Raw genomic sequence first — 21,431 nt, forward strand, 5'->3', positions numbered from 1 at the left:
TCAATATTTTTAATTTTTTTCTCATACCTAATATGTTGGGTCTCTCTGCATGAGTTAACATATATATATATTACTTAATTAGCTAGCTATATGCTAATTAAGTAGATAGTAACATATAATATTCAGAATCTTATCTGAAAATAAAGCTAAAATAAAATATTCACCTCATAAGTTGTAAAATTATCAACATCTAATTGGAATCTTCTTTTTTATATTACTTTGCAAAATAAATAATTAAAATTCGAATAATCTTCTTTTTATAGAAAATTAAATAATTACTTTCAAAAAGAGAGAAGTTAAATAATTTAATGCAAAGAAATATATCTTAGTGTTGGAACAACTAGTAACAAAAGAAAATAAGAACGAATAAACGCAAACAATAATGAAAACATCAAAAGTTTATAACGAAGTTTTCCAAATGGTGGGATGTCTTTCTGACAGTAGAATTCAGTATAGCACATTTTTGTTAGATGGATGAAAGAATTATGATTTCATTGTTACAAATAAGCCATATCCAACACTTAGATTTTATATATCCTTTCAATTCCTTCTATAAGTGCCATTTAATTAATCTTATATAAGAAGATTGAACAAAGTATATACATTCATTATTGATTGATTATGCCAAAAAATATTTATTATTAATGTGAAGAATCAAACGTGGCTAAGATGATTTTAAATTAAAATGCGGAAAGCAAAGCATAGCTTTATCTTTTTGTTAGTAAATAAAAAAGCTTTATTTTATTTTGTTTTGTATATATTGAACACCAGCTTTATTTTAATTAAGTGATAACTGAAGTGAAGTTTTGGATTAACGACTACAAGAAAATGCTTCTGTATGATCACGTGGTGATGGTGCTTTTATTCTTGTTCTTTTTCTTTTTCTTGTTTTGGCTTTCATTTTCATTTTTTTACTCTAAAGATAGTTGGAGGCAAGTGATCTTCACGAGGATGAATATGACCATTCTGGAGGACTGAAATAAATATGTTATGGTGAAACTTGCGAAGCTACCTGAAAATTCTATGGTAGTTGGATATAAGATATTTAAGAAGACGGAAGATATTCTAACGGGTTGAAGAGAGGTGATTGTGATGAAATAATATAAATAATCATGTTTAATTAATATTTAATTTTTTTAATAAAAGTAAAATTGATAAGTTTGAAGCTTTGAGCTATAAAAAAGAGCTATGAGCTAAGTAAAATTAAAGACTTAATTGTATGTTGTGTTTCATATTTTTATTTTAAATTTTAAGTTGGTATTACTAATATATACTGTAATTTCATTCTTTCCATCAAATTTTCAATTAATTAATTTTCCTATCAAAAAAAAAATTCAATTAATTTGATCGAAAATTTCGACGTCACATTCTAAATTTCTACATTACACTCCAAATTAGACAAACGGATTTTAGTTATAGGCTGGCTTGCTATGCCCGGCTGCCCGCGAACCAAACCCTATAAAAGAAAATTTCAGAATTCCCGCTCCTCTCTCTTCTCTTGCGCCTTTTTTTCTGACACTGAAGAATTATTTTGCGCTTCTCTGTCAATTTTATTCCATACAAGGTTAGTTCGTTCATTTCATCCACAATTTATTGTTTTAGGGTTGCTGGTTGTATGTTTTATGATTCATGTTTTGATTTTTCGTTCTTGACATTTAACTCTTATTGAATCATGTTATCATTGCAAATTGCAAATGCTGCATATAGTTTCAAAATAATTATCATTACATTGAACAAAACTGTTTGAAATCACCCTTTTTGCAATTTTGTTTTTCTAAATTTATTTTTTTAATATTGTTTATATAATCAATATTGAGAAAAATAAACAGACATAGAAGTTTCATAGAAGTTCACATAAGTAGTTGATAAGAACTTGGAAAGAATCTGAATACGAAAAAATATACCATTACCATCTTGAGTTGAAAGCTTCATAGAAGTTTGAGGAAGTTTATCTTTCTCTTCTTCCTTCTTCTTAGTGTATCTAACATATATACAGATAACAAATAATACAAACCCGAACATTCCTGCTATAGATATACCAACCGCTGCGCCCTTAGCAAGACCTACGTAATATAGAACCAATTTTAATCTCACACCTCACACGAGGCATTAACCTTTTTTACTTTCTCATATTTTTTGTGCTAAAAATAATCATCATAATATGAATTTAGAAGGCCAAACCTGTTCTGCAAGAAGGAAAAAGAAAATGAAAGTTAGCAAGATTGAACCAAACATGGAGTAATATTTAATTCTATAAAAAATTCAACATGAAAAGTAAGATAATTAAAGTTACCTACCTAGGATATAAGGGAACATAATCTCCATTATGATCTGCAAAATTAAAATAGAAAAAAAAAAAAAAAAAACTTTGAGCAAATCATTGAAGAAGAATAAGAGTAATTTTACCATTGAATATACCCTATAGTTGAAACCAAATGGTTGGACGCAGGTGATTAATGAATTTTAGTAAAGTTCGAATCAATTGAGAGTACCTGAGTTCAAATCATGATTGAAATAATCATTGACCAAACTTTACTTACCTCTCGTTCAGATTATAAGTACCCCTTTTCCTAAGAAACTAGATGGTCAAGACCATAAAAATTCATATATCTCACTCATCCACATATTTTTCATCTGAACCACCAACTTCATCGAAAGTTTACGATAAAATTTATGTATAACCTACCAACTTTTTTATTTTAGACCTATCCAAGTTACACCAGGTGTGAGCGAAAGATCCAACTATTTGAGCCAACCGCAGTTAACACAATAACTTAGCCTTTGACTATATTTATACTAAATACTTTCGAACAAAACATCGAAAGAAACTAAAAATATACATACCTCTTCCTGGAAAGAATACTATCCCACTCTCTTTGCTGAAATCGACAATTTATAAAAAGAGTACATAAATTGTAGGATCTAGAATGGTTTTGGTATGTGATGTCTGAAAACCAAAATGATTTTTAATGGTTTCAGGTTGAATAATAATGATTCGGTGAAGACAGATTCAGTGAAGACACAAGCTGCTGATTCAGTAATGCAGGAGGAGAAGCATTTGGAACCTGACACAGAATTTGTTATAGAGTAAGAAGCAACCAATGTGACAATTCTACTTTAGAATTGATTAATTAAATTCTGAACAATAACAATATTAATTAAATTCTGCAAAATAACAATTATGTAATTTATTTGACAGGACAACTCTGTTAAGGTCGGTCTTACCAGATGAAATAATCGACTTGGGTAATGTGGAAACTGTGAAGACAAAGAAAAGAAATAAGCATGACATGCTTTATTCTGATAGCACATACCCTGAACGTAGAAGAGCTGTGAAGAAATCAAGGTACCTTACAAGCCCCTATGATGAAGCTGTCTACGAGTCGAATGCATCGAAGCTGCACAAGGATATATCAACATATGCATGGAGCATTTCACATGATGAGTAAGTGAAAACCATTTTAAAAGATTGTCATTAGAAATGTTAAAGTATGTGACCAAAGGCACATGTTAAGAAGATAAATTAATGTGGTAAACATTAAATGTTAAGTTGTGAATTCAACTCTTTAAACATTAAATATTTTGTATCATTAAATGCTATATTTCTACTTTTAGGTAGCTTAACATGTGCCCTTAGTGCACATGTTAACAGGACCCGGAGAATGTTAACATGTGCACCAAAGACACATGTTAAGAAGATAAATGTGATAAACATTAAATGTTAAGTTGTGAATTCAACTCTTTAAACATTAAATATTTTGTATCATTAAATGTTATATTTCTACTTTTAGGTAGCTTAACATGTGCCCTTGGTGCACATGTTAACAGGACCCTTTATTATATTATATATGAAGGTTTAATTTAATTTAGTTCACGAATTTCTTCACCTGCTTTATAATTTAAATCTAGTTGCAAATAGATGCATCACCAGCCTAGGATGTTAATAGCGGCGCTACAGCGGGATAGTGTAGCGGCAGACCCCTCCCCGCTATAATACATGTCTGCTTTCTGCTATAGCGGGATTGTGAGGTTATAAATTAATATCCAAATAAACTCATTCTTAAACATGACATAATAAATACATTATGTTGATGTTGAAATCAAACTTGGCTAAATACAATTTTTCTTAAAATGTTATTTTAAAACATTGGTGATTTCTCTGCATTGGTTAATTGACAGCAGAAAATCGGTGGAAGGCAGTGGTCATGGGTGACCCAACCTGCGGAGAAGAGGTTTTGTAAAAAAAAAAAAAAAACATTTAGAAAAATATTATACAGGCAAGTTTAGCATAAGCTCACTCGCCCACCGTGGGGACCACCCTAGAAGGCGCCCACTAGAAATAGGTGGTTTAACAGTAGGGACAAAAACTTCGTGCATAGTAATTTTTTACGACCAAAACATGCTACTTTTTTTATAGAGACCAAAAATAAAACTTGATAGTTAAATTGTAGTATCAATAATTGCTATTTTCATTTTTGTGCTAAAACCTTAAACAACAAACCTTTTAGAATGAACTATGTACTAATTTTGGTTTGATTTATTCTATCTGAGTGAGCGAAACTTATCGTCATTGGTTTGATTTATTCAGTTCTTGTATTGGTCTCAACAATGATCTTGGGAGCATGCACAGGGCTATCATGTTACCTTGCAGTAGCATCAGCTAAGCCTAACCCTATCAAGTCCAATGGCTCCTATGCAATCAGACACGATTTATGTTGTCCAATCGGCGGTTACAGCGGCGTATTATCAATGTCGACATCGAAGAGGGGCAAGAACACGGTGGTTGCTGGAGCAGGGGGCGAAAGTCTCACGTACAGGGGTGCCGGCGTTGATATCGACGCAGGTTCTGAACTCGTTCGAAGAATAGCGAAGATGGTGTTGGAGTAAGCCCTAAGAGCCAATCTATTTTCATAGTATTTGCTTTAGGAGTTTGAATATAAATATGGCATTTCTTTATTATATTTGTAAGGTTGCAAAATAATGAAGTCCCTAGAATAGAAAGTCCGTTTAATAATTAAGTGTGACTTAATCATGAGATAATATTAAACATAAGGACACTATTCTTAAAGTATCCGTAGTCGAGCTTTAAGGTAAAGGGGATAACCTTAAAGCATAAAGACTATTATGAAGATAGACTGATGATCACATCTCATGGATCATGGGATAAGGAGTTATCAAGTCTTGACGTAGGTATAAATATTAGGAGTAATATTTATACTGGATTGACCCGCTATGAGAGTACTACATGCAAAGTTATGCAAAGTGTCATAAGTTACTCTCATGGTGATAATGGTGTAAACCGCCCTTAGACCTGAAACCACTTTGTACCCTAGATGTGGAGTCAAGTACTTTGTTGCTGATCTAACGTTATCCGTAACAGGATAACCATAAAGGCAGTTGATGGGTACTTCACAAAGCATGCTGAGGGACAGTAGTGACCTAGATGGAATTTGCCAATCCTGCATAACAGGATAAATGTCATGGGCCCAATATTGAACTGGACAAAGATGACACCAAGTATGTTTTGTGTTCAATATAGACATAAAGGGCAAAGGGGTAATTATACACACTGATATTATCACAAGAGGTTATGTTTAGATCACATGTTAATTTCTCGTAACTTGAGTAGCAGTGATGTGTTGCTAGATACCGCTCACTGTTTATTGTAATAAATAGTGATTTATTATAATTGTCAATGTTACGGAAACCTACAGGGTCACACACATAAGAACAATCTAGTGAGATTGGAACACCGTAAGGTACGGTGCACCTTGGAGAAATAAGGAAATATGATAAGGGTATTATGGTAATTAAAATGAGCATTACATCATATGGTATGATGTAGCAAGAAGGGGGTGCAAATATGTACTAGACATATTTACATGAGAATGGCGCCCACTATAGCCCATTTAGTTAAAAGGGATTTAGTGTAATTTTGCCATGGCAAGTGGTTCTATAAATAGAACCCTTGTGGTAAGGAGAAATAGTTACACACTTTTGTTACTCATTCTCATGAGCCTTTGTTCTCTCCTCTCTTGAGAAACCCTAATCACCTTTCTAGAGTTTTTGTGAAAAACCCTAATCCTTATTTTGTGCCTCCTTTCTCCTAACCCTTCAAACCATTGGAGCTAGCACTCCATTGAAGGTTGTTGTTCGTGTGGACTGGCTAGAGGCGTTATACCTTTAACGCTTGTGATCAAATTCGTTGGTGACTTGGTGGTGACCTTGTTCGTGACGGTTCGAGGTTCTTGTTCGTGACCTTGTTCGTGATTCGAAGTGTTCGATAGCCGTTCGTGATTTAAAGGGAGTTTTCGAACCAAAAGGTAAAACTCTAAACACAATTCACGACCATTCGTAAGGATCACAAAAGGAAAATTTTAAAATTCCGCTGCTTTTATCGTATCAATTTTCCTTCAGTGGTATCAGAGCCACTTACGAAACCATGAATTGATGTTTGTTTAAATTCATGAATTCAGTTTTAATATGATTAAAACAGTTAATAAAAGATTAAAATCGAGTAATTAAAATTTGACGGTTGTTTGTGTATAAATTGGATGATTAACATTGAAAAGGCTCCGGAATCCGACACTTGTATGGTGGAGCATGCGATATGTTGATTGTCCTAAGGTTACACGAACAAGAACGGTCAATACTTACATGTGATGTAAGTTTTGTGTATGAATTGGGTAATTAACATTGAAACGGCTTCGGAATCCGACACTTGTATGGTGAAGCATGCGATATGTTAATTGTCCTAAGGTTACACAATCAAGAACGGCCATAAACTTATATATGATATAAGTAACCGTAATGCAAAATGGTGTATGTGATATACCGTTAGTAATTTCGTTAAAATTATTATGAAAGTTATTCAATTAAAGCGAGCCGTGTTCATTTGTTTCGGAATCCGACATTTGTATGGTGAAACAATGACATGTTGATCAATTGGATTGAATTTGGTCATAAGGAATTTTGACGGCATGAAAGGGTTGCACAAATGTTGTGTCATTAAAATTAGGATTTGCAAAACGTATCAAGTGTTGATGCGAAAAGTAGATGATAAATATATTTAATTTTGAAATCGTTTCAAAATTCTAGAAATATCTTTTAAAATTGTTTTAAAAGATAATATCATCAATTTTGGAAATATTTTATTCAAAAGGGTTTTGATTAAATAATTTTCCATATTTGACAAATATATTTAATTATGAAATCGTTTCAAATCTCTAGAAATATCTTTTAAAATTGTTTTAAAAGATAATATTACCAATTTTGGAAATATTTTATTCAAAAAGGTTTTGATTAAATAATTTTCCATATTTGGAGAATTGTCAAAAGATTTAATTCTACTTTAAAATAATGTTATTTATTTTAGCAAATTTTGATTCGAAATATTTAATTGTGAATTAAATATTTGAATCAAACTTACCTGATTTGATCAATCGCCGGATTTAATTAATTATGAGACTTTAATAATAATAAAGTTTGTTTGTTATTATTATATTTGATGATCGGTTATGGCCTTAGTTTATTTATTTTATTGCATTTGGTTTTTAAATACGGCCTGCGTGTCGTGCCTTATCTCTATTCTCTATATTCTCTTCTCATCCACTCCCTCGTATGTAAAACGAGTATTCTTTTATATTATTATGTAATATTATGAAGAAGAAGAACAATGGAGGTCAACCTTGGAGATCATGCTTGGAGAAGTATAGATCGTTTTAGGTTAGATTAGGTTCTCTCATTGGCTTGGGAGAACAAATGCGCTATGGGCCATAACTGTTTCATTTTATTATATTATGTATGTTGATGCATGTTATGTATGGAGTGACGTCATTGTATGTAAGCCGTGGTAAGTGAGATCAAATTAATTATAAAAGCCCTCAAAGGAATTAATATTAAGTTTTATTGCTTTCCAACGAATAGCGCCCTTCAAGATCAATATCGATCAATGTAGGTTTTGCCAACGCGAAGTGCATTGTCAATATTGATAAGTTGCGGTGAGGTAATTTATTTATCCGATCGCTATTTAATGGGTCTAACTTAACTAAAGAAAATATAATAAGATTATATGACTTTAGAAGCAAGTATTGGGTCATTCCATGTGATGGATTAGAATAAGTGTTATTCACCCAATAGAAAGGATATGAGAGTTGTATGAGATACAATTTGAAAGGAGTTTCCTACCTAAATAACTAAGTTTTGTGTAATCAGCCCAACGCTGACTTAAAACGAAGTGAAATATGGATCTCATTCTCACTAGAAAATCTTCCAACGGGATTTTCCGAATCAAATGTCGAGGGTCATTTGTTTTGAGTAAAATAGTGAGAGAGCGTATTTAATTAAAGACCAAATTAAATATGATTTAGTCATAATATCTTACATATCTTTGTAATTAGAATTTCGAAATACAATACATATTAAGTTGTCCTTATGAAGGACAAGATTTTCAGAAAGGAGTTTCTGTATTGGTACAAATTGAGAATTGTTCTCAAATGCGAGAAAACTATAAGTCTTGAACTATAAACTGTGAACAACCTACCATAACTAGATTGGAAAAGGGATACTTGTTAGAAGCATCAAGTTGACGTCTAGATATAGAATATATAATAAATGATGTGATCATTTAATCTCAAGTAAGATCCTTTTGAAAGAACTTTAGAGTATGATAAATTTCTCAATGGATCAAAAGGTTGGTCATAGGATCAATCTAACAAATTATAATGGAATAGATATAGACAAAATTGTTTTGAATATCTACCGGAATTTGTTGAGTTGAATGAGAATTAATTTGCACTATCAAAGATTTGAGATATAATATAAATAAGATTTATATTCCTCTTATTTGAATAGTACAAAATGGTTGTCAAAGTAGAACGGCTATGGTTAGACCATTAAATAAAAATGACGTAAATAGTTCTTGGAAGAGTCAAACCAAAAGTATGAAGTGAGACTTCAATAATGCACATATTGTTATAGAAAGTCAAAATTTCTATTTCTACATCAAAAGTATATGATACAAGATGTTGAATCTCAATTTTTCGAAAATAGAGATGCTTAAAGAATTAGAACATTGGCTATAATTTTAAGTCAACCCATATCTAGAATGAAAATTGTTTCATTGATAATGAGAGCTTATGCAATGACTTAAAATCGAGTTTGAAATGGAACACAATAATTGTTATTGAATTCCATCTAGTAATAGAAGTAGCAATTGTATATCTTGTATTGACAATATATGAATTGTAGCCTTAAATAATAAGACAAGAAATGGTCCTATCATTTAAGCAAAGTTTTCTATACTATTACTCCAAGTCAAGTAATGGACTAGGGTTCCATGGTCTTGATAGGGTTATCTATAACAATCGTGATAAGAGCCAAATATGATTTGGACCTTAAATATATCAAGAGCATTGTTGTTTAGTACAAATATTCGATGTGTCAATAAAATAACGCATGACCTATTTGAACAATATACATGAGATGTATGTCGACCACTAAACATATTTTGTATATTGAGTTTATTTTACTTCATTAACATTGATGATTAAAATCATTAGATGTTGGTAGGTGTATGACACCAATTAGAAATCTTTGAATTTGTCAAAGAAATTCAACAATGAAGAAAATAGAACTCGACAAAAGTATTTAAGTTATATGAATGAGTCATATCAGTAAATACTTAATTAAAAGACTATAATAACTATTTTATCACATCATGTTTGACATGATTTAAGGATAGTTTAATTATATATTGACTCTTTCTATAAATCTCTTTACTTATAATTAATCTTCACCCACAATTAGTTCCCTTTTAAAATGATCATAAAGACACCATATGCGATATGGAGGTAAGAGTACCAAGTTTGTCTTTATGAGAATTTTGGATTAAAATTTATTAGATAAATCTAATTCCAAATGAATGAATGAATAAGTGGAAATATCCTAAAGAAAGGGATATTGGTCCTATATCACTCTTAAGGACAAAAGGTTGTTTTGTTTCTAGGTTTGAAACATTCCTCTAGTGGGAGTGTGTCTCTAAAAGAGACAGTGGGAGTGATATAGAACTTGAATAAATTCAAGTACCACAAAACATATTTATTTAAAAGGGAATGCAAACCGGTTCCTCAAGGTTGTTGAAGAACCATTGTTTTAAAGTTGCACAAATCCAAGATAAGTCTAACATATCACATATGGCTACAAGGTATGGTTTTATCATGACTCAGCAATGTGATATGATTCTCATGGAAGATGAGTCTTTGACTTTCTAAAAGGTCGTAAGACGATCTAGATTATGAGAAGTAGCTAAATGCCATGAAATCTCATACAGAATCCATATACACTAACCTTATGTAGATAATGGTTATGTCTTCAAGATGAGTAAGACTCATACGATGAAAGTGAGTATTCCTTTTGAACACTGATATGGATGGTATTAAGAATACCTTATAATATTTGATTGCTTCTGCTAAATGTTGTACTACATGTTTTGGTAGATGGATAACAAAGTTGCATTCCTTAATTGGAATGACCTCATATATATGCGTTGGACATATACGTAAGGGTTTTGTTGATCCAAATGATGCTAGAAAGGTATATAACTTGTAGCTATCTAATTTTGATTAGATAGAGTTCTCAGAAAATTAAATTATTGTTTGTTCCTTTTATGAAGTTTTATGAAAACAAATTAACAAGGACAAACCTATCTAACTTTGATTAGATCGAATAAATTTGAATATTTGTTCCTTTTGAAAGTTTTGTGGAAAACAAATGAAGGACAAATATAAATCTTGTGCATACAAAGTTTTAGTGGGAGTGATAATATCTGATATCATATTAATCATCAAGACATTTTTCTTATACATGTGAGACATGACTAAGAAAATAACTCTTGATGAAACACTTAGGCAAGAATTCCTAAAGAGTTAGGAATAGCCTATGTACCAAAATTGAAATTAGTGTTTGACACTAACTTACCTTCAAGAATATCCCTAAGGACCTTAAAGGAACTAAGGCCTATTTCTTGAAATAGATAGGTATGGGAAGGATCATTATAAGGAAGTTATAATGAAGGAAGTTTCCATACCAATGTATTGTATATCATGGCTGAATACAAGCATTGAAAGCTATAAGATAAGCTTCGTAATATGTTTGTTTCAGTTAAATAAGTTGAGTATTTAAGATTGGATCGTTTGGCTCATGATTGAGCTAAAGATATGTTTCCGGTGTTACAAGTCACATTAATCACATTAGTGATGGTAATAGTTTAATCTTGCAAGAACACTTGAAAATAGATCTCACCGACGATTCATGAATATACTTAGACACTTATATATTTCGATAGAGATCGAAATAGAACGTTGGAAGATACGTAAGATACCAACATAGGAAATAGTTCCTTATCCACTAACAAAGCCTCTTGCGCAGTTGAAGCGTGATGGGCATACTAAGTCTATAGGTATTAAGAGAAACCTAGATTGGCTTTAGTGCTAGTGGGAGATTGTTGGAGTAAGCCCTAAGAGCCAATCTATTTTCATAGTATTTGCTTTAGGAGTTTGAATTTAAATATGGCATTTCTTTATTATATTTGTAAGGTTGCAAAATAATGAAGTCCCTAGAATAGAAAGTCCGTTTAATAATTAAGTGTGACTTAATCATGAGATAATATTAAACATAAGGACACTATTCTTAAAGTATCCGTAGTCGAGCTTTAAGGTAAAGGGGATAACCTTAAAGCATAAAGACTATTATGAAGATAGACTGATGATCACATCTCATGGATCATGGGATAAGGAGTTATCAAGTCTTGACGTAGGTATAAATATTAGGAGTAATATTTATACTGGATTGACCCGCTATGAGAGTACTACATGCAAAGTTATGCAAAGTGTCATAAGTTACTCTCATGGTGATAATGGTGTAAACCGCCCTTAGACCTGAAACCACTTTGTACCCTAGATGTGGAGTCAAGTACTTTGTTGCTGATCTAACGTTATCCGTAACAGGATAACCATAAAGGCAGTTGATGGGTACTTCACAAAGCATGCTGAGGGACAGTAGTGACCTAGATGGAATTTGCCAATCCTGCATAACAGGATAAATGTCATGGGCCCAATATTGAACTGGACAAAGATGACACCAAGTATGTTTTGTGTTCAATATAGACATAAAGGGCAAAGGGGTAATTATACACACTGATATTATCACAAGAGGTTATGTTTAGATCACATGTTAATTTCTCGTAACTTGAGTAGCAGTGATGTGTTGCTAGATACCGCTCACTGTTTATTGTAATAAATAGTGATTTATTATAATTGTCAATGTTACGGAAACCTACAGGGTCACACACATAAGAACAATCTAGTGAGATTGGAACACCGTAAGGTACGGTGCACCTTGGAGAAATAAGGAAATATGATAAGGGTATTATGGTAATTAAAATGAGCATTACATCATATGGTATGATGTAGCAAGAAGGGGGTGCAAATATGTACTAGACATATTTACATGAGAATGGCGCCCACTATAGCCCATTTAGTTAAAAGGGCTTTAGTGTAATTTTGCCATGGCAAGTGGTTCTATAAATAGAACCCTTGTGGTAAGGAGAAACAGTTACACACTTTTGTTACTCATTCTCATGAGCCTTTGTTCTCTCCTCTCTTGAGAAACCCTAATCACCTTTCTAGAGTTTTTGTGAAAAACCCTAATCCTTATTTTGTGCCTCCTTTCTCCTAACCCTTCAAACCATTGGAGCTAGCACTCCATTGAAGGTTGTTGTTCGTGTGGACTGGCTAGAGGCGTTATACCTTTAACGCTTGTGATCAAATTCGTTGGTGACTTGGTGGTGACCTTGTTCGTGACGGTTCGAGGTTCTTGTTCGTGACCTTGTTCGTGATTCGAAGTGTTCGATAGCCGTTCGTGATTTAAAGGGAGTTTTCGAACCAAACGGTAAAACTCTAAACACAATTCACGACCATTCGTAAGGATCACAAAAGGAAAATTTTAAAATTCCGCTGCTTTTATCGTATCAATTTTCCTTCAGATGGTGCCTGGGATTGGAGGCTTTGGCGGTTTTTTCCCTTCAGGTACTCTTTTTTTCATCTTCACTCGTGTTTTGTTCTTTCTTTTATTATATTTTGACCCACCTTTGCTTGTTGCCAGTATGGATGGTGTTGGAACGAAGCTGATGCTTGCACTCGAAACTGGCATTCTTGACACAATTGGGATTGATCTGGTGAACTTTGTGGAAACTGAATTTTAATTTTTAAACTTTTGGAAATGTGTTATGATGTTTGAATTTTTTGCATTGTTTCTGTTTAGGTTGCGATGAGTGTCAATGATGTTGTTACTTTGGAGACAAAGCCTTTGGGTTTCCTTGATTACTATGCCACTGGCCACCTTGATGTGGATGCTGCTGAGATGGTAATGGATGTGCATCTGATGTTATGGTTTGAGCTCTGGTTTGGACAAAGGTTTGACACAGGCAGGAAAGGAAGGAGCCCTGACATTTAACTCTCCTCGCAACAAGCACCTTTCATGGCTTTCACCTCCGTAAATCCTAAAATTGATTCATAAGACTTAAGAGGTCACTCATCATAATATTAGATTAAATTGTGATTATTTGTACGTTTAAAAAAATGGATTATTTTTGTTGTTATCTCATTAAAGGCATGTTTAATTGTTTACACGGTATAAATTAAATCCTTAAACCTAAACCAAAATACCTTTCTCTCTCACAGTCTCACACTCTCACTAGTCTTCCTCTTAACCGCTTTGTATTGGTCTCAGCAATGATCCTGGGAGCTTGCACAGGGCTATCTTGTTACATTGCAGTAGCATCAGCTAAGCCTAACTCTAGCAAGTCCAATGGCTCCTCTGCAATCAGACACAGTTTATGCTATCTAACCGGCAGTTAGAGCGGCATATTATCAATGTCGACGTCGAAGAGGGGCAAGAACACAGTGTTTGCTGGAGAAGGGGACGAAGGTCTCACGTACAGTGGCGCCAGCAATGATATCAACGCAGGTTCGCAAACTCGTTCGAAGAATAGCGAAGATGGCGCCTGAGATTGGAGGCTTTGGCGGTTTTTTCCCTTCCGGTACTCTTTTTTCATCTTCACTCGTGTTTTGTTCTTTCTTTTATTATATTTTGACCCACCTTTGCTTGTTGCCAGTATGGATGGTGTTGGAACGAAGCTGATGCTTGCACTCGAAACTGGCATTCTTGACACAATTGGGATTGATCTGGTGAACTTTGTGGAAACTGAATTTTAATTTTTAAACTTTTGGAAATGTGTTATGATGTTTGAATTTTTTGTATTATGAGCATCCTTGTTTCTGTTTAGGTTGCGATGAGTGTCAACGATGTTGTTACTTCGGGGACAAAGCCTTTGGGTTTCCTTGATTACAATTCTATTGGCCACCTTGATGTGGATGTTGCTGAGAAGGTAATGGATGTGCATTTGATGTTATGGTTTGAGCTCTGGGTGTATTGGTTAAATAGAGCTTATTGTGTTTCTCCCCGTGTTTCATTTCTTCTTCTTATTATTTAGGTTATCAAAGGCATTGTTGATGGCTGTAAGCAATCTGATTGTGCTCTTTTAGGAGGAGAGGTATTGAAATATATTCTAGTTTTTTATTTATTTATTTAAATAATTCTCCCTCCTACGCATATACCCAACCATCTGCAAATATGGTTGTTGATAAAGAGATAATATGGGTGACTTAGTTAATTTTACACTTACAGACTGCAAAGATGCCTGGTCTCTAGAGAGAAGGTGACTTTGATCTATGTGGTTGTGCTGTTGGCATTGCGAAGAAAGATTCTATAATTGATGGAAAGAACATTATTGCTGGTGATATTCTTATTGGTTTGCCATCTAGTGGAGTTCATTCTAATGACTTCTCACTTGTAAGAAGGTTGGTTTTGGTTTTGACGATGAGTAATCAAATCTATCAGTTTTGTTAAAGTTCGGCTTAAATATGATTTTGGTCCTTGCAAATATGACTCATTTTGATTTTAGTCTTGAATAACACCTAAGAAGTTCCTTGTCGTCGGAACTCCATTGACTGAGACCGCTGGTGTGTGGGCATCACTTTTGGCAGTTTCCACAACCACAATAACAACAACCACCACCATCAGACAACTGTCTCCCTTTTTTGTGTTGCTTCTTTATTATATGTCATACTCTTTTTTGATAAAAAACCGAAAAAAAATCCCATTTTTTTTGTGTTTGGCGTACCCCATGGTGTACCCTTTATGAGAAAAAAATTAAAAATATTGATACGGTTTCGGTGCGTACCATGATGTACCAGATACGTATTAATACCCGATACGTACTCGGTATCGGTACTCTCCTTCAAATGGAGTACCCATGCTTCATAGCCGTAAGACAAAATACTAATGATTTTATTTTTATCGTTATGATGCTGATCAGTCGCTGGAATCCTGTGTGCCGTGGGTCCACGAGCTTATAGTGTACCATCACGTCAGATCGCGCCACGTAGCAGCTCTGCGAGGGTGCACAGTTTTACTGTGTGCGTAATAGCTCTAGATGACAGCCTGCTGCAGTGCAGACTATAAATTGTGTTTTTAACCTAGTTTTCTCGCATCTTTTGCTGTTGGGATTTGTTGGAGGCATAGGGAGGCAGAGTTTTAGCGATTTAGGATCCTATCCCAGGTTTCGTATTTTCTTCCTGTATTTTGCTTTCTCAAACCTCAGTTTAGATACATGAGGATTGACTCAGTTTTTCTTTGTTATGTTTTGATTACATTTTTATTATAGGAGAATGTTAACATGTGCACCAAAGGCACGTGTTAAGAAGATAAATGTGGTAAACATTAAATGTTAAGTTGTGAATTCAACTCTTTAAACATTAAATATTTTGTATCATTAAATGCTATATTTCTACTTTTAGGTAGCTTAACATGTGTCCTTGGTGCACATGTTAACATGACCCATAATATAAATAATCATGTTTAATTAATATTTAATTTTTTTAATAAAATAATAAAAGTAAGGAGAATGTTAACATGTGCACCAAATGCACATGTTAAGAAGATAAATGTGGTAAACATTAAATGTTAAGTTGTGAATTCAACTCTTTAAACATTAAATATTTTGTATCATTAAATGTTATATTTCTACTTTTAGGTAGCTTAACATGTGTCATTGGTGCACATGTTAACAGGACCCTTTATTATATTATATATGAAGGTTTAATTTAATTTAGTTCACGAATTTCTTCACCTGCTTTATAATTTAAATCTAGTTGCAAATAGATGCATCACCAGCCTAGGATGTTAATAGCAGCACTACAGCGGGATAGTGTAGCGGCAGACCCCTCCCCGCTATGATACTGGTCTGCTTTCCGCTATAGCGGGATTGTGAGGTTCTAAATTAATATCCAAATAAACTCATTCTTAAACATGACACAATAAATACATTATGTTGATGTTGAAATCAAACTTGGCTAAATACAATTTTTCTTAAAATGTTATTTTAAAACATTGGTGATTTCTCTGCATTGGTTAATTGACAACAGAAAATCGGTGGAAGGCAGTGGTCATGGGTGACCCAACCTACGGAGAAGAGGTTTTGTAAAAACAAACATTTAGAAAAATATTATACTGGCAAGTTTAGCATAAGCTCACTCGCCCACCGTGGGGACCACCCTAGAAGGCGCCCACTAGAAATAGGTGGTTTAACAGTAGGGACAAAAACTTCGTGCATAGTAATTTTTTACGACCAAAACATGCTACTTTTTTTATAGAGACCAAAAATAAAACTTGATAGTTAAATTGTAGTATCGATAATTGCTATTTTCATTTTTGTGCTAAAACCTTAAACAACAAACCTTTTAGAATGAACTATGTACTAATTTTTGGTTTGATGTATTCTATCTGAGTGAGCGAAACTTATCGTCATTGGTTTGATTTATTCAGTTCTTGTATTGGTCTCAACAATGATCTTGGGAGCATGCACAGGGCTATCATGTTACCTTGCAGTAGCATCAGCTAAGCCTAACCCTATCAAGTCCAATGCCTCCTCTGCAATCAGACACGATTTATGCTGTCCAATCGGCGGTTACAGCGGCGTATTATCAATGTCGACGTCGAAGAGGGGCAAGAACACGGTGGTTGCTGGAGCAGGGGGCGAAAGTCTCACGTACAGGGGCGCCGGCGTTGATATCGACGCAGGTTATGAACTCGTTCGAAGAATAGCGAAGATGGCGCCTGGGATTGGAGGCTTTGGCGGTTTTTTCCCTTCAGGTACTCTTTTTTTCATCTTCACTCGTGTTTTGTTCTTTCTTTTATTATATTTTGACTCACCTTTGCTTTTGAGCAAATGATGGTTCGTACCTTGTTGCCAGTATGGATGGTGTTGGAACGAAGCTGATGCTTGCCCTCGAAACTGGCATTCTTAACACAATTGGGATTGATCTGGTGAACTTTGTGGAAACTGAATTTTAATTTTTAAACTTTTGGAAATGTGTTATGATGTTTGAATTTTTTGTATTATGAGCATCCTTGTTTCTGTTTAGGTTGCGATGAGTGTCAACAATGTTGTTACTTCGGGGACAAAACCTTTGGGTTTCCTTGATTACTATTCTACTGGCCACCTTGATGTGGATGTTGCTGAGAAGGTAATGGATGTGCATTTGATGTTATGGTTTGAGCTCTGGGTGTATTGGTTAAATAGAGCTTATTGTGTTTCTCCCCTTGTTTCATTTCTTCTTCTTATTATTCAGGTTATCAAAGGCATTGTTGATGGCTGTAAGCAATCTGATTGTGCTCTTTTAGGAGGAGAGGTATTGAAATATTTTCTAGTTTTTTATTTATTTAAATAGTTCTCCCTCCTACGCATATACCCAACCATCTGCAAATATGGTTGTTGATAAAGAGATAATATGGGTGACTTAGTTGATTTTACACTTACAGACTGCAGAGATGCCTGGTCTCTACAGAGAAGGTGACTTTGATCTATGTGGCTGTGCTGTTGGCATTGCGAAGAAAGATTCTGTAATTGATGGAAAGAACATTATTGCTGGTGATATTCTTATTGGTTTGCCATCTAGTGGAGTTCATTCTAATGGCTTCTCACTTGTAAGAAGGTTGGTTTTGGTTTTGACGATGAGTAATCAGCTCTATCAATTTTGTTAAAATTAGGCTTAAATATGATTTTGGTTCATGCAAATATGACTCATTTTGATTTTAGTCTTGAATAACACCTAAGGAGTTCCTTGTCGTCGGAACTCCATTGACTAAGACCGCTGGAGTGTAGGCATCGCTTTTGGCAGTTTCCACAACCACAATAACAACAACCACCACCACCAGGCAACTGTCTCCCATCCACAACAACCGTGAGTTTCTCTCACTACCACTCTCACATCCACAACAAAGATCAATTTTGGCTTCAAGGAGTGTTTGGGTTTAATTATTTAACTGTATAAAACAAATTGGTTTAATAATTAATTAGTTTTACATTTTTAATTAATTGATTAAAAGAATTAATTAGAGATAACTATTAATTAAATAATTTAAAAGTGCCAAGTCAGCAACAGTTGTACAGTCAACATGTGCCACATTTTCCTAAATTTGGCCAAATCATCGAAAAATGTAGTTTAGGGATTTTTTTAAAACTTTTGTAATTTTTTTTTTTTTTTGGTATCAAAGAGGGCAAAACGCCCAAAAGAAGAAATTACAAAGTAATTAACCTCGGGGTAGAGATCCCCATATTATCATAAGCGAGTATCGCACTAATTGATACCGGACAAACATCATAAAAGACTATGTCATAATCAAGCGAGCACCCTAGATTAGCCAAGGTATCAGCACACTTGTTGGCCTCTCGGTAGATATGTGATATCTCTATGTTCGAATCCATATCCAATAGCTTCCATATTTGCTTTGCTAAAGCAGCTCCCAGTGGACTAGTTACACGCCTTTCCTTCAAAACTTTACAAGGGCATAAATATTTTTTACAGGGACTAAAATCAAAATGAATGATATTTGCAAAAACTAAAATCGTATTTAAGCTTTAAAATTATTGGTTACTGAAATGTATTGATATGTTAACAGTGTGCTTGAACAAAGTGGTCTATCATTGAAAGATAAACTTCCGGGTGGCGATATTACAATTGTTGAAGCTTTAATGCCTTAAGGTTTTGGGTGGAGATGTGGCGTCTCCCTCTCTTGTGGTCCTGGAGCATTGGCCCATGGTTTCTCCCGAGCTCCCCCGGACTCCCCAACAAGTGGTATCAGAGTCGTGGTTCGGCTTGGTGGGGGAGCGGGAGGGGATCCTGATATTGGATCAACTATAGGATGTGGGAACTCACACTTGGGGGGAGAATGTTGGGTTTCAAGTGTGAGTGATTAAGTCCCACATCGACTATGTATGGGAAGAATGTTGGATTTATAAGAGAGGTGACCCATTAACCTAATGCCTTAAGGTTTTGGGTGGAGATGTGGCGTCTCCCTCTCTTGTGGTCCTGGAGCATTGGCCCATTATTTCTCTCGAGCTCCCCCGGACTCCCCAACACCTACCTTCTCTTTAGATTTTGAAGATTTCTCATATTTTATCAACAGGTGCTTGACTTAGTTAGCAAAGGAGGGGTGAAGGGAATTGCCCATATCACAGGTGGTGGTTTCACAGAAAACATACCCCCTGTTTTTCCAGAAGGCCTTGGTGCCCTTATATACAAAGACTCATGGGAAGTCCCTATAGTGTTCAAATGGCTTCAGGAGGTAATACATGTTTCAATAACCAACTTCTGATACTTGCATATAATTGAATTCAATTTTCATTTTCAAAATCTTAAGTATAGTTCTGTATTAATAATCTCTCACATTAGGCTGGGAACATACAAGACTCCGAGATGAGACGAACATTTAATATGGGCATAGTGTTGAGAATAATGCCTAAATATCTTTTTTGAAGATTTTAGATTTAAATATAATTTAGATTTATATTTGAAATAAAATAATATTAGGGTTTATGATTTATATTTCTGTTTAGAATTTTAAGGATTTATTTAGAATTTATAGGATTAAGTTGTTATTTAAAATATATGATTTGTTTTTATGTAGCTCTATAAATAGAGCCATGTACTTATGAATAAAATATGAGAAAGAAAAATAAGAACATGAGAGTATTCTCCATGTAACAATATATTTTCTTCTCGGCATAAACACAAAAATATATCCCACCAAATTCCGCAATACCAAAAATACACAAAAAACCATATCAGTGGCATCAGAGCAAGGTTCATACGGATCTGTGAAGATGGAAGAAGACGAAGATGAAGAAGATGGCGAAGAAAAAGAGGAAATCAACAAAAACCCATAACTGAAAATCATAACCACAACTACATGGTTATGTGTTACATGGAATATGCACATGTCATAACCAAAACCAAAATCAAAATCAATACATGAAAAGTATCAAACCTATACATGTATTATATAACCCATAACCCATAACCAATACATGAAAAGTAGGATACATACACATGTATTACAAAAACCCAAAACCAATACATGAAAAATATGCTCATGTATCATATGAAGATGTAGAGAACAACAACAACAAAAAAAAAAAAAACATGAATCTCAGGTTAGATACAACACAAGGATATTCAGTCGGGGAGGAGTGTTCAAAAGTTTTTCAATTCAAATCTCAGGTTGGATACAACACAAAGATATCTGGTCAAGGAGGAGTATTGAGGAACGACAACAAACAAAAAAAAAGGAAAAAAAAAATTATTTTCAGCGCAAATCTCGGATTGGGTACAACAAAAAGATATTCAGTCAAGGAGAGTGTTGAGAATAATGCCTAAATATCTTTTTTTGAAGATTTTAGATTTAAATATAATTTAGATTTATATTTGAAATAAAATAATATTAGGGTTTATGATTTATATTTCTGTTTAGAATTTTAAGATTTATTTAGAATTTATAGGATTAAGTTGTTATTTAAAATATATGATTTGTTTTTATGTAGCTCTATATATAGAACCATGTACTTATGAATAAAATATGAGAAAAAAAAAATAAGAACATGAGAGTATTCTCCATGTAACATTATATTTTTTTCTTCTTCGCATAAACACAGAAATATATCCCACCAAATTCCGCAATACCAAAAATACACAAAAAAAACCATATCACATAGGGATGGTCCTGGTAGTTAGTCCAGAGGCAGCTAATAGAATACTTGATGATGTTGAAAAAGCTTATCGCATTGGTGAAGTTATAAGCGACAACGACATGGGAGTTACCTATGGTTAATTTTGGTTTTTTCAGTCATGTTTTAACTCCTAATACTTTATTTCTTGTTTGGAAGAATTTGCAAATTTCTTAGTTCCATTTCAATTAACGTTTTAGTTAATTATATTATTTTTCCTGATGAGAACTAGATAATACTTAAATTG

At 33.8% G+C, this 21,431-nt stretch overlaps 2 long non-coding RNA genes and 2 pseudogenes across 2 annotated transcripts; 3 read left to right on the plus strand and 1 right to left on the minus strand.

The window, feature by feature from the left end:
• Window positions 1-1,854: 1,854 nt before the first annotated feature.
• LOC123910272 lies at window positions 1,855-3,192 on the minus strand. The gene is made up of 4 exons (XR_006810179.1): window positions 2,845-3,192; window positions 2,298-2,331; window positions 2,182-2,186; window positions 1,855-2,063 (listed from the first exon to the last, which is right to left on the minus strand). It is a non-coding gene; the product is annotated as an uncharacterized LOC123910272 (long non-coding RNA).
• Window positions 3,193-4,582: 1,390 nt separating this feature from the next.
• Window positions 4,583-14,967, plus strand: LOC123890777 (annotated as a pseudogene).
• LOC123910283 lies at window positions 13,978-14,412 on the plus strand. Its single transcript, XR_006810181.1, has 3 exons — window positions 13,978-14,098; window positions 14,174-14,246; window positions 14,345-14,412. It is a non-coding gene; the product is annotated as an uncharacterized LOC123910283 (long non-coding RNA).
• A 1,997-nt stretch (window positions 14,968-16,964) lies between the features above and the next one.
• On the plus strand, window positions 16,965-21,320 carry LOC123890784 (annotated as a pseudogene).
• The last annotated feature ends 111 nt before the right edge of the window (window positions 21,321-21,431 follow it).

The sequence above is a fragment of the Trifolium pratense genome, linkage group LG1, assembly GCF_020283565.1.
Source record: "Trifolium pratense cultivar HEN17-A07 linkage group LG1, ARS_RC_1.1, whole genome shotgun sequence".
Classification (NCBI taxonomy): Eukaryota; Viridiplantae; Streptophyta; class Magnoliopsida; order Fabales; family Fabaceae; genus Trifolium; species Trifolium pratense.